We start from the raw sequence: 17,105 nt of genomic DNA on the forward strand, positions 1-17,105 counted from the left end.
TTCTGTACCACTGAGCCACCGGGAAGCCCTTCAACAGGGTTTTTTAAAATAATATTGTCCATTATGGTCTTGCTTATTTTTTTTTTTATTGTCCATTATGGTCTTGCTTATTTTTGTCAATTTTTTTCCTAATGTCCTTTTTGATTTTTGTTGCTGGTGTAAATGTTCTTTTAAAACAACAACAACAACAAACTTTTTCTACTTGGTTTGGGTTAATCTATAGGAACATTATTGATTTTTGTACACAGATCTTGTATCTATCAAACTTCTTACTAAGTTTACAGATTCTCCATTTTGACATTGATAATCATATCATCTGCAAATATGGGCAATTTTGTTTGTTCTTTCCTGATTTTACACTCCCATTTTTTCTTGTCTTAAGTAGCTAGAATATCCCATGTGATAATGAACAGAAGAAACAAAAGCATCGTGAAATCTTTCCTGAAGTTCCTCAATGCAATGTTATGCTCACCGTAGCTTTTAAGACTTTTTTTAAAATCAGAATAAGAAGCTCCCTACTATTTCTAACTTGTCCGGGTTTTTCTGATTTTTCTTATTTTGTGTTTTTAATTGTGAATGCATACTATATTCTTTGTAAAATATTTTTTCCCACCTATCTTATGCAAAATATGTACATAAAGATTTTTTAAAAATCTTTAAAAAGATTTTTAAATCTGTACAAGCTGTCAGGGTGCATAACTACTTTTCTTATTCAGGGTCAGAAACAGACATGAAGAGAGACAACCTCTATGCCCCGAGCCAGGCTGGTCTAAGTATCCAAGGCTGATCTCCCACCAGGTACCTCCATGGACTGCACAGGCCAGCAGCATTTCTAGAGCTGCCTGTTGGAATGCCTCGGGCAATACTGTTTTGATCTGAAATTATCCTTTATTTCCTTTGTGATGTAGAGGGGTTTCTTATGTGAGCTTTTAACGCCCAACCATTAGCTGTTCATGATACTACCTCTCTAATACAGTCATTATAAAGAGAAAGGGAACCTCACAAGGAATGAATGAGGTCAGCATCATGATTCTACTTGGGGAAGTTACATAACCTGTCCAAAGTCTCATATCATAAAGTGATGGAACTGGGATTCCATCTGTGTGGCTTCCACGCCCTGCACTTCCCACTGCTTGTGGCACTGTCCCTGAATCTCCAAATATGATGGATCCTGGGCTTCCCTGGTGGCTCAGATGGTAAGGAATCTGCCTGCAATGCAGGAGACCCCACTTCCATTCCTGGGTCAGGAAGATCTCCTGGAGAAGGGATAGGTTACCCACTCCAGTATTCTTGCCTGGAGAATCCCATGGACAGAGGAGCCTGGCAGGCTACAGTCCACGGGGTTGCAAAGGGTCAGACGTGACCGAGCGACTAACACTTTCACTCTTCTATACCTGCCAGTTCCGTACCTCAACCAGCCTCAACCAGCCATGTATCAACCGTGTATATGTTTACAATCAGCTGATGGCTGGGTCTGCAGGCGTGGGACCCTGGATCCAGAGGGTCATCCAAGGGACCTGGGGACCTTCAGAATTTAGTATCCATAGGGGGTTCTGGACCCAATTTCCCACAAATACCAGGGATAACTATACACCCAACAGAACTACCTCTGGCTTCAGAATGCCCAACTCACAGAACCACCAAAGCCCTTCTCCTTTATTTTTGTCTTCCCAACTGCTCTGTAAATTAGTGGTTGGGGTTCCAAACCGCCCACTCTGCAGAGCACTGTGAATAATGTAATTAAGCACAGGAAATGGTTCGCTGTTATTAGTCTGCATCCTAGCAATGAAGGTCAGGGGATGATCAGGAAGTGGATTTCTCCTATGTGGGAATTCAGGGCAGTGTACCAGATGGGAGAGCTGGGGTCACGTGGGCTCAGAGAGCAGGCAGCATCCAAGCCAAGAGCAAAGCTGCAGGGACCAGGGCAGACAGCAGTCAGATGAGCCAGTCTCGCTTTGGCAATGGCAAACAGAAGGTGCTGGCAGACAGGAGCTCAGGTGTGCTGATCCCTGCCACCCCCAGCTAGAGGCCTTCCATGCTTTATCTTATTTAACCCTAAAAAAAGTCCCCAATAGGAACTGCTATTAGCTTTACAGTAGAGGGGACAGAGGCTTAGAGAAGAATTTATCGAAGCCACTCCACCCACACTCCACACCTCCCCACTCCCCTCTCCCCAATCCTGGGTGAGTTCAGCATCCAGTTCCTCCCCATCCTAGATCTTAATCCTGCCCTTCATCAACCACCTGATCTCAGAACTGATTTCCTAAAACTGTTTTGGAAAAACAGTTGGAAAAAAGGTGGTTCCTTTAAAAGAACAATACAATGTATTTGTTGAGAACATGGACTCTGCTCAGACTGCTTAATTCAAATCCCACTGCAGCCTTTTACAAATTTTGCGACTTTGAGCAAGGCATCTCTGGGCCTCAGTCTCCACATGGATAAAGTGGGTATGGCAACAGTACCTACTTCAGAGGATGGTTATGAGGGCGAAGAGGCTCATATTTGCAAAGGTCTTAAGATAATGCCTGGCAACTGAGACTGGATACAACCAAATAAATAAATAATTTAAAAATTAAAAAAAGAGACATTAGCCAGGGCTGCAAGTATATGAAGGCTTGACTGTAGCTGCAAGATCTGCTTCCAAGATAGTTCATTCACATGGCTGGCAAGAGCGCACTGCAGCTAGAAGGAGGCCTCAGTTCTCTGCATAGAAGAGTCCTCCCAACATGTGGCCAGCTTCGCCCCAGAGCAAGTGATTCCAGAAAGCAAGGCAGAAGCAGCAGCACCTTTTATGACCTAGCCTTGTGAGTCACACGTCATCGCTACCCCGTCATCACACTGCTTCCAGCACTATTCACCATGCGAGGGCATGAACACCAGGAGGCAAGGGTTACTGGAGGCCAACCTAGCAGGCTGCTTACCATAGCACCAGGTCAGCTAAATGAAGAAAGGCCTTGCCTTTTAAGTGCTTGGCATTTGGTGAGATAATCAATGCGCATTTATCAGGAGAACAGATGCAGTCAAGTTCCACTTTGCTCTCTGTTGTTTTATTATCCACTTTCCAAGCCATTTCCAAGGAAGCAACTATTAGGTCTCAATTTCCATTTGAAATCATTTTCTCTATAAATTAGCTTTCAAATTTTAATCATTCTATAAAAATGTTCAGAGTGGTAACCTCAAACTCGAAGTGCTCTGCAACTTTCTCCTTTACCAAGTATATCACTATGAAATACTTCCTCTAGAATTCAGCATTCTACCTGCAATGCAAGAGACCTGGGTTCAATTCCTGGGTCAGGAAAATACTCTGGAGAAGGAAATGGCAACCCACTCCCGTATTCTTGCCTGGGAAATCCCATTGACAGAGGAGCCTGGTGGGCTACAGTTGGGGGGGGGGTCGCAAGAGTTGGACACAACTTAGCAACTAAATCATCACCAGAATTCATAAGGCTCAACGCCAACTGAAATTGTTCACCTTGACTGACATGTCTGCACTAATGCGATTGCGGAGACCAGTGTGTGTCCCAAGACAATTGTGGGAAAGGGCCTCCCCGCACAAAAGCAGACTATCTGCTTCCTCCTCTTCCCACCAGAGCCATGCACAGGAGATGAGCCAGGCTGAAACCTAGAGGAGGCCCAGGAGAAGGGACAGATGGAGCAAAGATGGGGAAACACCACCTCTCTGAGGGTCTTCTTAGCAGCTGAGAGAACGTGGGACAGTCAGATCCATGCCCCAGATTTAAGACACGGGAACATGCCACAGCAACGGCAGCTGCCCCCACCAACCCCCAGGACAGCCTTTCCAACAGCATTGTCAGTTCAACCCAGAATGATATTCTTGACTTTGCCACTGCCCTGACTTACCAGAGATGCAACCACAGGCTCCTGGAAAGCACTGATGTTAAATGTCTTCTGATGGTGAGTATCTTCTATAATATTTATGCGTATAAGGTTATATTACAGTCAGGATAAACAGGTATGGCAGACGGTACTGAGAAACTCATACTGGGACTTCCCTGGTGGTCTCTAAGCACGGGGACTCCAAGCTTCCAATGCAGGAGGCCTGAGTTCACTCCCTGGGCAGGGAGCGAGATCCCACAGGCCATAGTAAGGGTTTTCATGCTGCAACGATAGACCCTGCGGGCCACTCCTGAGACCTCGTGCAACCACATTACCAAATAAACATTAAAAATAAAGAGATACTGCCAGACCGTCCCTGGTTTCTCCAGTAGCAAAGGAGCAAAAATGACCAGACCTTGGTCTTTACTAGGAGGACAGAGGCCCGAGGAAAGCACGGTGTGTCCAGAATGTTTCACTCTGTGGCATGTCACTGTCTTTACTTTTGGAAGATGCCAATGTCTGACCATCATGACCTCCATATTTGCAGCCTCAGTATATTCTCGAATGTTCCATGGATGGAGTCATAAGAAAACCTAAAAAGCATGGAGCTGGGACTCCGAAACAGTTCACTAGTGGTCACCACCTTCTCTAGGCCAAAGCTGACAACAGCTGCTGGGCTCTGCTCCCCAGCAGGAAACTACAGTGAAAGTAAATATTGAATGGAAATGTTCCTCTTTGGCAGGGAGTATATTTGCTAAATCTTGATTGAATGACAAAGTCATCACTGAATTCAGAATATTCGTCCCTATTTTACACTGACTTCTATGATGTTCACTTTGTTTTAAATTTGCTTAAGGACAAATGCTCACCCTGACATTTCAGAAGGGCAACAGCATTGTAACAATCCAAAGTGTAACCCCACCCTGAAGTGTGAATTCAAACATCAGCTGTGAACTCTTATGTGACAAGCAGAGCTCTGAGTAGAAAAGTCCTATAAAAAATTCCCATCAGCCAGGCATGAGCGGCCTTTGAAAGTCTGTAATCGATCCCTCTGGTGCCACCCAGAATTTTTCCCCACAGTTCTTTATGTCATTTTTAGACTCATCATTCTCAAGAGTTGCTTCTTCTACTTTGGTTTATCCTAATATTCAAATTACCTAGCTCCATGCAAGCATAGCTCTAAGCAGTCAATCCTAAAGGAAATCAGTCCTGAATATTCATTGGAAGGACTGATGCTGAAGCTCCAATTCTTTGGCCACCTGATGCAAAGAGCTGACTCATTGGAAAAGACCCTGATGCTGGGAAAGACTGGAGGCAGGAGGAGAAGGGGGCAACAGAGGATGAGATGGTTAGATGGCATTACCCACTGACTCAATGGACATGAGTTTGAGCAAACTTTGGAAGATGGTGAAGGACAGGGAAGCCTGGTGTGCTAGAGTCCATGGGGTTGCAAAGAGGCAGACACGACTGAGGGACTGAACAATAACGCAAGCATAATGAATAAACTCTCACCTTATTTTGTATGTATGTAATTAATTCTTGTCCTTCACCATCAGAGCTCTGATGACCAATACAATAGCCAGTAGTCACATGGGGCTCATGCAGTTGAGATGCATCAAAAGTGTAAAGCGCACACCAGACTTCAACGGCTCAGTGTGCAAAAACAGAATGCAAAGTATCTCACTAGCAGTTTTGTTTCCTATTGATTCCATATTGAAATATTTGAGAAATACTGGGTTAAATTAAACATACTAAAATGAATTGCTCCTGTTCCTTTTTATTTTGTAAAATGTAGCTATCAGACAATTTTAGACCCTACCTATGGTTTACCAGACAGCACTGGGTGTCTCTAAATTAGAGACTGCAAACTGGCAGCTGAGGTTCACAAAGGACTGACAGATACTGAGCTATTCAATGTTAGGCCAAAGGATGCTTTTTTTGAATAAAAAATTTTTATTTTATATTGGAACATACTTGATTAACCGTGTTGTATTGGTTTCAGGTGTACAGCAAAGTGATTCAGTTACACATACACACGTATCTATTCTTTTTCCAATTCTTTTCCCATGTAGGTTACTACGGAATACTGAGGAGAGTTCCCTGTGCTACACAGTAGGTCTCTGTTGGTTATATATTTTAAATATAGCAGTGTGTTCATACAATCCCAAGGATGCTGATGCTTTTAATTTCAAACATTATCAGTTATAAAATAAGGTGATTCAAAACACAGAAAAGGACTCTGTGGGAGAGGGAGAGGGTGGGAAGATTTGGGAGAATGACTTTGAAACATGTATAATATTATGTATGAAACGAGTCGCTAGTCCAGGTTCGATGCACGATACTGGATGCTTGGGGCTGGTGCACTGGGACGACCCAGAGGGATGGTATGGGGAGGGAGGAGGGAGGAGGGTTCAGGATAGGGAACACAGGTATACCTGTGGCGGATTCATTTCAATATTTGGCAAAGCCAATACAATATTGTAAACTTTAAAAATAAAATAAAATTTAAAATAAAATAAAAAGTAAGTTACAGAAAAAAAAAAACCAACATAGAAATAGATTCCACATTATCTTTAAAAACAAAGCAATCTGGTAACACTGGGTCCAGGATCGCACGTTCTTAGATGGTAAGGATGGCCAGGGGGCTTCCCTGGTGGCTCAGTGGTAAAGAATCCATCTGGAATCCAAGAGTCACAGGTTCAATCTCTGGGTCGGGAAGATCCACTGGAGAAGCTAATGGCTACCCACCCCAGTATTCTTACCTGGAGAATTCCACGGACAGAGGAGGCTGGTGGGCTAGAGTCCATGGGGTCGCAAAGGGTCTGACATGACTGAGTGACTCAACAACAGCCACAAGGGTGGACAGGAGCTGCCCTGCTTCAGCCAGGGCACTTGTCCCAACCAGGCCCTGCTGCTCCCTAACCCTGAAGCGAATTGTCAGCTGCCATTGTCACCCCGCCCCTGCCAGCATCACACACTCAAATTCTTTCCCTGGTTTCTACAGGCATTGGCATTTGAGAGCCCCATTCCAGAGTGGGGTTGGGAGGCATTGCAAGCAAGAGCAAAAGCAGTAGGAAGGGGCTGATCAAGGCATGTCTGCACAAGAGGAAAGATCCAGAAGGAGAGGTGGGTTAACGCACACGTGTTTAGTTGAGGGACCTTTGTCTCCTTCTCTTCTTTTAGGGCTGGACATCCAAGTGGAGAGGCCCCAGTGGCATTTGTAAATGTATAACTGAATACATATAGGAAAGAGCCAGAGGGAAGAACAGTGCCTTAGGGACTCCCAGAGGCAAGAGGAAGACAGACGAAATAAAACTGGATCCAGAGTTTGAGAAGAACAGGTGAGTCAAGAAGGCGGTACCAGGAAACCAAGTTTGCCATGGGGCTGCTGGCAGGGGGCACTAATCTGCCCAGTCCTGGGACAGACCGTGATGATAATCCTGCCATCCTCTTAAAAAAAAAAATTTTTTTTAAACTTTTATGTTTTATATTGGGGTATAGCCAATTAACAATGTTGTGATAGTTTCTGGCAGGCAGCAAAGGGTCTCAGCCATACATACACCTGTATCCATTGTCCCCCAAACTTCCCTCCCATCCAGGCTTGCACATAACACTGAGCAGAGTTCTATGTCCTTATACGGTAGGTCCTTGTTGGTTATCCACTTTAAATACCGCAGTGTGTACAGCAGTAAACTCCCTAACTATCCCTTCCCCTCATTTTTCCCCCTGGACATCCTCCTCTTTTAATAATAGCTATTGTTTTATCTCAGGCAATGAATTAGAGAAAAAGATAAAACATAGCCAAGCATTTCACAAAACTCTAGTACACCACAATTTCTTCAAAACAAACTCTGCTCTCCCCTGTCAACACTGTAAGTAGTCCCCTGGCCAACGCTTATCTCCTAAAAAGAAAAAACAAACACCCCTCGCCACCCCCCAACCCCACTTTCCTTCGGCTCAAATCTCTGTCCTCCCCATCCCGTATGATTTTTTAAATTTTTGTATGTGTAGCATAGAAGTGATAAGCACTGTAATTGAAAATACACATAAGAGATCATAGACCCTCTGATAATGGATTTTGAAATATTCTGGATGATTACCATTCTGCAGCTACTTTTTTCTAGGTAAATGGTAGAAATTTTCATTCTCGTAATCTCTTTACTGTCTCATCAAATATTTTCCCAAGTGATTATGTTGGAGCTGAGGCTTCAGACACCAGTCCTCTGATTCACTTGATAACCTATCAACTGTGGTCAAAATATAAAGGAGATTACGGATGCTTATGGGTAACGATTTTGTAACATTCACTCATACCCCTGGGCTGGTATCAGCAAATTGCTTTCTATTCGCAGATGAATAACACTTTGGTTCCTCCATGAAACAATTAATGTCAGCAGAGTTAGATTTGGGCTTGACTGCGATGCAGAGTAATGTAGTGGAAATCTCAGGAATCCTCACTATTATCGTATTTGAGCCATGGCTCTGCAACTCTTTTCCAAATATCAGTTATTTGAACACTCTGCATTCCATTTATTGGTTGTGATTTCATGCTACTTACTTTCATAGACTGAGAAATCTGGGATGCTTTCACTAAAGCATCTAATTGTGCAGCCCATAAATATTTACGTGCCTCTGCTGTACATCACCTGGGAGAGGGGGGTTACAACACTGAAGAAGCTGGGTCTGATGCCCAGGAAGAGTCTACCAAGTAAGCAGGCAACACATGTTACAAAGTATAATAAGTGCTGCAGCAGGAGTCCATACAAAGCACATATAAGAAAGAGTATGGAGGGAGAAAGACAGGAAAACCAGGAGGAGCTTATTCATGAGGTGGCAGCTGCACGGGGGTCACTGCGGAAGAACAGACCTCGCAGTGGGTTAAGGCAGGACAGAAGCAATTTATGCAAGGCCATGGGCTTCCCTGGTGGCTCAGACGGTAAAGAATCTGCCTGCAGTTCAAGAGACTCGGGTTTGATCCCTGGGTCGGGAAGAATCCCCAGAAAAGGGAATGGCTACCTTCCCCAGTATTCTTGCCTGGAGAATCCCATGGATAGACTAGCCTGGAGGGCTACAGTCCATGGGGTCACAAACAGTCGGACACGAGTGAGCAACTAACACACAAAGCCGGGTGAACAGCTACGGGTGAATCAGCCGAAGGGAAGGGCCAGATTACGGAGAGCCTAATTTTAATACCCCTACAGGGAAACACAGATCGACTGAGTGACTCAGTCAAAGACACCAAGGTCAGCCTAAGGCAGTGATGAAAACACAGACAGAAGTTGCGGTGCTCTTCCCTTAATGTTTGTTGCACCCACCATTAGATAGCATTCTACCTTGTTCTGCATAATAGGCCATGTGGCCCAAGCTTGCATCAACCACAGGAAACTAAAGCGCGAGGTCCCGTGTGTGTCTAACTGTTAGTCGCTCAGTCGTATCCGACTCTTCTGCAACCCCGTGGGCTGTAGCCCACCAGGCTCCTCTGCCCATGGGATTCTCCAGGCAAGAATCCTGGAGTGGGTTGCCGTGTCCTCCTCCAAGGGATCTTCCCGACCTGGGGATCGAACCCTGGTCTCCTGCATTGCAGGCAGATTCTTCACCATCTGAGCCACCAGGGAAGCTCTGGTGTCTAACAGCAGTGTAAAGAAATAGACTAGACTCAGTGTGATTCTGGGACCTGATCACTAGCCCCTGGGAACCTGTCAGAAGTACAGATTTCCAGGCCTCAGCCCAGAACTACAAAGTACAAACTCTGGAGGTGGGGACCAGCGATGTGTGTTGCAGTGAGTCCTCCAGGTGACTCTGAATTCACGCACAGCTGAAAGCCACCAACACAAAGGTTCTAGTTATTTTCCTAACTGAACTCCAAGTTTTCATCTCCTTTTAATTCCTTGTGTTGAACCACCCCGTGGAACAAAATGTTTCTATAGTTCACTTGATTTTTTTTTAATTTAATTTTTTTTAAATTTTATTTTATTTTTAAACTTTACATAATTGTATTAGTTTTGCCAAACATCGAAATGAATCCGCCACAAGTATACCCGTGCTCCCCATCCTGAACCCTCCTCCCTCCTCCCTCCCCATACCCTCCCTCTGGGTCGTCCCAGTGCACGAGCCCCAAGCATCCAGTATCGTGCATCGAACCTGGACTGGCGACTTGTTTCATACATGATATTATACATGTTTCAATGCCATTCTCCCAAATCTCCCCACCCTCTCCCTCTCCCACAGAGTCCATAAGACTGATCTATACATCAGTGTCTCTTTTGCTGTCTCGTACACAGGGTTATTGTTACCATCTCTCTAAATTCCATATATATGTGTTAGTATACTGTATTGGTGTTCACTTGATTTTTAACTTTTTAAGTACTACATTTTCCATGTAAATTTATTAAGTCAGCTTTTTCACTTGACATTTGGCAGGTGATGCCAGACTTCTGATCTGTGTTGTCTTTTAAATGTGTATCTCCTTCCTGTTGAGACAGGCTGGCACTCAGGGCCCTAGGCTGCAGTGCTGCTCTCCTTGCACCTGGACACACCCCTCCTCCAGCAACAAGATCCAAGACACTGTATGGGGCTAAAAATAACTGCGCACATGCGCAGTTGGGGCAAATTCTGGACCCCAAAGATACAAAGAGACAAAAAATCCAACTGCCACTTTTGAAGAGCCTGGAACAAAACAGTGTCAGGAGCAAAAGATACTGTGAGAGCCCCTTGCACACATCATCACCCAAGGGGTGGGCAAAACACCCCTGGCCACACCCCTACCCCCACTGCACATAAGGAACTTGTGTAAATGGGGGAAGCTCACCCGCACTCTCGGAGGGGGCAAGCAGGGGAAACTTACCTGTTCTCGCTTCCCCCTGCAGGAGCAGGGGCCCCAAGAAAGCCTAGCCTGAATTTCTTGTCTGGCCTCTAGTCAAGAACCCTGGTTGGTAACACCATCAGGCCCCAGAAAACCCCCCATCTGTAAACAAGAAACAACTATTTGTCAGGTCACAGAGGACAGCCCAGAAACTGGCTTATGGGCCAAAGCTGATTCACAGCAGGTGTTCTTAAAGGAGTCCTCTTCATGTCTTCCAGCCAAACCTCACATCCCGCTGGTATGGCCAGTAGAACACCTCTAATAGATGCTTTGAATATCTGGTGTGTCTGCTGGCTAATTTTATCTTCCAAGACTCAAGATAATTGCTATTTTTTTCCTGAGTACCTTCAAAATGAGTCCCATGTCAGAGTGGCATCTGAGCCCTGTCGATGACTGGTGGTGGCACTGTTATTATTACTAGCAACAACCACCAAGCAGGCTTTTCATCAACGACACACATTCGAAGAGAGCAGGAACTCTGTCTTTTCACCACTGCATCCTCAGAGTCTAGAACAGCTCCTGGCACCCAGTACATAATGAGCACTCAGTTAACACAAACTGAGTGAATGGGGGGGTACATCAGCATTTCTAGGAATACAAAAGAAGAACGAGGCAGATCTAATCTCCTTCTTTGTAAGACACCTACCTGCGTGCAAAAAGCAAAGACCTAGATGCTGAGCAGCCCCACAGAGGAGTAAGAAATGGTCCCTGCTTGTGCCTGGGCGTGGACACACAGGCCTGGACAGCGCTGGGTCACTCTAGCTGACCACGGCTGCTCGAGTCACCCCCACTGTTTATACTCACCACCTCAGGCATCTGCAGGAAAAAGCTCAAATGGAGACACACTCATCACATGTCTCAACATTAAATGTTAAACAGACTCACAGACACAGAAAATAGACGCATGGTTGCCAAGGGGTAGCGAGAGGTGAGGGAAGGGTGGATCGGGAGTTTGAGACCAGCTGATGCAATTGTATATATGTAATGATAAGCAACAAGGTCCTACTGTAGCACAGGAAACTATACTCAATGTCTTCTGACAAACCGTAATAGAAAAGAACATGGGAGAATGCACGTCTGTGTGTAACTGAATCTCTCTGCTGCATAGCAAAATTAACACAAGATTATAAATCGACTATACATTTTTTAAAGGGTTAAAAACAAGTTTATTATTAAATAAAACACGTTCATAACCTCATTTTACAATTATACCTTTATAACAACCAACTATACAGAAGCAACAGTTTACATCAAATACTATGGGCAGCACAAAAGCAAACTGATTTCACTTCTCACCACAGGGCTGCACTATTTAGTAGGGGAGACGAAGTCTCTGGCGTGACCTGAGATGCACTACAGGCATGTTTACACACCGGATTTCACAACTTAGCACACAAAGCAATGTAAATATTGTGCCAGTAACAGCGGTATGTTGATCACTTGCTGAAATGAAAATATCTTGGCTATACTGGGTTAAAATACATTAATTAATTCCACCTATTTCTCTTTTTTCTTTTTTTGGTCACCAGACAATTAAAGCTACATCAGGGGCCCACATTCTATTTCTGGGGGACTTTATAGCTCCCAGAAGATGCAGCCGAGGAGGCCACAGCAGGATGGGGGCAGGAACGGAACACTGCCCCCAGCATCCAGCTGCTTCTTACGCTGACGGCTTGGGAAACTCTCAGGATTAAGGCCCACTTTCTGGTCCTCTTTACTGGCACACTCAGGGACGTTCTTCATCCCCCAGCCAAGGCTCGGCTGCCTGTACACCATCACCACCCCCAAGCCCCCACTACCTGGACACCCAGCAAACATGGGGCACAGTAGCTGAGCAGCCCCTCACCCACACAGACCCTGCCCACAGGTGCACCCAGGGCCCACCTCCACTGGCTTTGCCTTCCACGCTCCTTAAGAGAACCTGAACTTGGAAGACAGGACCAAACATGGAATTCTCAAAGCTGGTGATGGGGGGGAGAGCTGGTGATGAAGGGAGAGCTGGTGATGAAGGGAGAGCTGGTGATGAGGGAGAGCTGGTGATGAAGGGAGAGCTGGAGATGGGGGAGCTGCTGGGGAGATGGGGAGAAGGGAGAGCTGGAGATGGGGAGAGCTGGGAGGGGAGAGCTGGAGATGGGGGAGAGCTGAGATGGGGAGAGCTGAATGGGGGGAGAGCTGGTGATGGGGAGAGCTGGTGAGCTGGTGATGAAGGGAGAGCTGGTGATGGGGGGGAGAGCTGGTGATGGGGGGAGAGCTGGTGATGGGGGAGAGCTGGTGATGAAGGGAGAGCTGGTGATGAAGGGAGAGCTGGTGAGAAGGGAGAGCTGGTGATGGGGGAGAGCTGGTGATGAAGGGAGAGCTGGTGATGGGGGAGAGCTGGTGATGAAGGGAGAGCTGGTGATGAAGGGAGAGCTGGTGATGGGGGGAGAGCTGGTGATGAAGGGAGAGCTGGTTATGAAGGGAGAGCTGGTGGTTGGGGGAGAGCTGGCCCCTGGTCCTGCTGGTCCTCCTCCCGCCCTGGGCTCTGTTTTCTCCCGTGTGCATGGAGATCCCAGAGCCCACAGGTGCAAGCCCCACACACTCACTCGTGTTCCACCCCACCACCGCTGACAGCACCTTCTGGCCACACCTTGGGTCACTCTCTGCAGGACATGCAGGCTCTAGAAGTGGTCTGGTGCTCCTTGGCAGCAGGAACTCCAGGGCCGCTTGCAACTAGCACTCTAGGGGGTAAGCCTTTCACCACTCCACCTTCTGAGGCCACTGGTTGGGAGCCGTGTAAAGCCCAGGGCTTAGGGGACCCCTTGTCTGACCAAAGGACTGTGTATCACCAGAAGGGCTCAAGTTAAAAGACAAAAAAAGAGGTGCTCTCTATATACTTACACACACACAGAGGAATATACCCAGCCATAAAATAGAATGAAATTTTGCCTTTTGCAGCAACGTGGATAGACTTGGAGAGCACTGTGCTAAGTGAAATAAGTCAGACAGAGAAACACATACTGTACGCTATCACTCACATGTGGAACCTGGAAAATACAGCAAACTAGTTAATATGTCAGTCATGTCTGACTCTGCGACCCCGTGGACTGTAGCCCGCCAGGTTCCTCTGTCCATGGGATTCTCCGGGCAAGAACACCGGAGTGGGTTGTCATGCCCTCCCCTCCAGGGGATCTTCCTGACCTAGGGATCAAACACATGTCTCTCGTGTCTCCTGCACTGGCAAGCGGGTTGTTTACAATTGAGCCACGAGGGAAGCTCCAGTGAATATATCCAAAGGGAAGCAGACACAGATGGAGAGAACAAACAAGTGGTTACCAGTGGGGAGGGTCGATGGGGCGGAGTGGGAGGTGCAAACTATTGGATATACGACAGGCTCAAGGATGGACTGTACAACACAGGAAAAGAGCCAGTATTTTGCAACAACTGTTCATGGAAAGTAACCTTTAAAAATTATCTAAAAATAAAAAAATGAAAAAGACAATAATACCGAGGATTTGTGAAGACATGAAAATGTTCCACACATTGTCTGCTCACTTGGAAGTGCAATTGGCCCAACTGTGTTGGAAAACCTCTGAGTGGGACTACTAAAGATGAAGATACTGATGACCCAGGACTTTCACCCCCAGGTACACATCCAACAGAAACATATGCAGACCTTCACCAAAACGTAGGCATTATAACGCTCACGGAGGGCAGGAATCATGACAGCCCCTAACCGGTCAACTGTACACACGTCCACCAAGAGCACGGTGGGTGAAGTAGATGATGGAACAGTGGTACCCGTCATACCACGGGGTGCAGGAGAACAAACTCCCTACCTCCACACCCAACAAGGTGAATCTAACAAACAATGCAGAGCAAAAGAAGCCATACACAGCGGATTACGTACAGTATCATTTCAATAGGCTTCCCTGATAGCTCCCTTGGTAAGGAATCCGCCTGCAATGCAGGAGACCCTGGTTCAATTCCTAAGTCAGGAAGATCTGCTAGAGAAGGGATAAGCTACCCACTCCAGTATTCTTGGGCTTCCCTTGTGGCTCAGCTGGTAAAGAATCTGCCTTCATTGAAGACCTGGGTTTGATCCCCGGGTTGGGAAGATCCCCTGGAGAAGAGAAAGGCTACCCACACCAGTATTCTGGGCTGGAGAATCCCATGGACTATATAGTTAGATGGACTATATAGCAAAGAGTTAGATGTGACTGAGCGACTTGCACTTTGAACAACTTGAACAACATGGAGATTGTTGCATACTTAGAGCTGGCCTTCTGCATCCACAGATTCAACCAACCACAGACCATACAGCACTGTAGTATTTACTATTGAAAAATATTCACATGTAAGGTGACCCATGCGATTCAAACCCATGTTGCTGCGTCAACTGAATATGAAACTCAAAGACAGGTGAAGGTTATCCACATTAATAGATAGACAGGTGAAGGTTATCCACATTAATAGATATCAGAGGACTGATTACTTTGGGGGGAAGTGGGTGGGTAGCAGCAAGGGGAGCCATGCTGGAAACTTCTGTATGCTGCATTACCTGATATGGGTGGTGGAAATGTAGTGTGTACATTTTGTGAAAATTCATATTAAGGCCTCATATTTCCCTAAGCAAAACTTTTGTCAGACATATTGCAAGGTTAAAAACAATGGCAAAAAAGATCAGCAACAAATGAGAAATTGTGGAGAAAATAATTTGAAATATCAGTTTATACTCAAAATCATTTATAATATAATAAACATCACTATTTTCATCTTGAACTGATAGTAAGAAGCCATCAGGATTAGCTAGGTGACATTTAAAAATACTGTTTATTTCATGTCTCTTTCTATGTATGTGTTGGTTTGTTCCATAATTTAACTTTTATATTAACAAAGTAATACAATCGCATAATCTATATATAAATAAAGATTTTTAGAGTATTCTTGGCACTTACAGAAACTTTCGCTGATCAAAGTTTCACTAAGCCAAAGCATTCGGATACCCTTATCTAGATACGTTCACATAAATATACCATCTTATCTCTCAGGAAAAAGGTACCAAGGTAACCAGACTTTGTGAAAATTTTGCACTTTTAAAATTATTCATAAATCTCCAATAAGAAGGACAGTTGAATCCTCCAAGGAGTCCGCTTTAAATTTTCACTTTTTCTTTACTTGTGGAAACACAGCTGAAGAGAGAGGTTATCAGACAGACTTCTATCTCCCTTTGAAGTTTCAGAAATAGTCTGGAAAGAGGATTTAGGTCTCAGCACTGGGTTCCCACCACTGGCCCTTGAGAAAAGTCAACAAACTGGACAGTCCAGGCGAGCAAGCAAACCTTGATGAAGGCACAGACCCTTCTTTTCAGGGGGTGACGAAACAAGAGCGAACCTGACCCTGCAGCTCCCCGTCTGCATAAACAGAATTCTTGTCTGGTTGGGAGTGGGGCAGAGGTGCAGGGGCTGAGCTGGAAAACCACGTGAGCGGGAACCGCGTCCGCCCCCACCAAGTGTCTCTCCTCTTCCCTAGTAACTGTCTTCACTTCCCTCCTTGATTGATGAGCCCAGTTATTATAGACGATTCATGCTGCAACACACGACAGCAACTAGACCCAAATTTGAGCGCTGCTGGGATTCAGGGACGCACCACTGGTTGAGCACCTTTCATCAGGACTTCTACAGTCAGAGATCTATACACGTGTTGGTGAATTCCAACTGCCCTCCACCCTGTTTCTGCTCCAATGGCAAATTTCATGGTGATCTCATGCTTCTGTCCATCAACACTATTTTATTGCTTTTGGTCACAAGTATTAAATCTTCATCTTCACCAAGTGAAAAATCAGGCCCCACGGCCTCCTCCATGTCGCAGCCAAACAAATGTGTCTCAAGAAGGAAATAAATAATTTACTTTTAAAAGTGTGCTGAGCACTGGGGCAAAATTCAGCCTTGTGTTTCCTCCTGATGGATTTTAGCTCTCAGTCCGTCCAGGGGAGTCAATTAAAGATAAAGCTGGAATTAGAGAGAAACCAGCTGGATCGCCTCAGCTGGACAGCATGCCCATTAGATCAGACAAAGGATGAGGATGAAGGGCAGGGGCAACCTGAGGATTGCTCTAGAAGTAAGCAGCAACTCTCTCCTCTCGCCCAACAACTCTCAAGGCAGTGCTCTGAGAAAAATGTGGGGAAAAAGGTACCTAGGTCTCGTTACTAAAATTCTTAACTGGGCAATATTCATGGGAGTGTTGCAAAAGTGAAATGAAATGCTCAGGACACAGGACCATGCCTGTTCAGTTATCATCAACTGCTAGAGGTCAAGTGCATCTTGTAAGCTGTAACTTGTTAAAACGTGATTGCTGCTTCTGACGAGCCTCACCCCTGGCAGAGGGGAATAATTAAGGGGATACATAGAGAGATGGGGTCTCCCTGGTG

General features: G+C 45.6%; 1 protein-coding gene across 2 annotated transcripts in view; it reads right to left on the reverse strand.

Annotated features, from left to right (window-relative positions):
- SLCO3A1 (solute carrier organic anion transporter family member 3A1) overlaps window positions 1-17,105 on the reverse strand; it is a 374,545-nt gene that overhangs the window by 205,168 nt on the left and 152,272 nt on the right. The window lies entirely within an intron of this gene.

Source organism: Bos mutus, chromosome 21, assembly GCF_027580195.1.
Source record: "Bos mutus isolate GX-2022 chromosome 21, NWIPB_WYAK_1.1, whole genome shotgun sequence".
Lineage (NCBI taxonomy): Eukaryota > Metazoa > Chordata > Mammalia > Artiodactyla > Bovidae > Bos > Bos mutus.